Source organism: Atta cephalotes, assembly GCF_000143395.1.
Source record: "Atta cephalotes unplaced genomic scaffold scaffold00003, whole genome shotgun sequence".
Classification (NCBI taxonomy): Eukaryota; Metazoa; Arthropoda; class Insecta; order Hymenoptera; family Formicidae; genus Atta; species Atta cephalotes.
This window is the reverse complement of record NW_012130067.1, coordinates 4,239,107-4,239,988: the sequence shown is the minus strand read 5'-3', so window position 1 is coordinate 4,239,988 and position 882 is coordinate 4,239,107.

Below are 882 nucleotides of genomic sequence, written 5' to 3'. Positions count from 1 at the left end.
GTATTATAAGTCGTTGTAACTCGTTGTAATTCCATATCCTGTTGTTAATAATTTCTTTTCTTATCCGGATAGCTCAATTATACGAAAAGCTCTTAATTCAATTCTCTCAATTTCAATAAAGAAAAAATAAAAGGGTTATCATGTTGTAATCACGCTTTTTTTTCTTTTAAAATTTTTTTTAGAGCATATTGCTTGTATTAATGAATTTCTGCTGGCATAAGACCGATGCGGACTAAAAAATCCTTCTCTCGAGTCTATTACCGATTTATTGTTAAGTTCTCTCAGTAACGACGGACGGCTTAGTACATTTTATTTTTAACGAAAAAAGCGGATCATTCTTTTTCTCCAGAACAACTTATAAGGTGAGACCCTTTACGATATTTCCTTCTTTAATACGCGACTGAACGAGCCTCGCCCCGGACTTCCATTAACTCCGTAATTTCCCCGAACCGTAGACACGCCTAGTTGTACCTCAATGTTTCACGAGCGCCCGCCTATCTACCTATCCAGTGTTCGTCTAAGTGCACTGTTACGCTCGGAGCAAAAGTTGTGGGCGCTCGAAACATGAGATATTCCACAAAGCCCTTAGACCTGGTCAGGTGAGCGTCGACGTTTTTGGGTGTAGCGTCGCGTAAAGTAGTGGTAAAAGAGTTGGGAGAACGTAAAAGTCATGATCCACGTCCACTTCGTCCGAAAACTTTAGTTTCACTAAAATCAAGAGACGACCATCTTTTGCCAATTGCGCCTCGGAAGAATTTCAACAGCAATATTTCTCAATCGTTCGTATTACTCGTATAAATAGCAGCTTACATTGAAACGAAAAGGAATCTATTTAGAGTCAGGTTTGTCGAAGAAAGAAGATCTTGATTTCTCTCTCCCCCC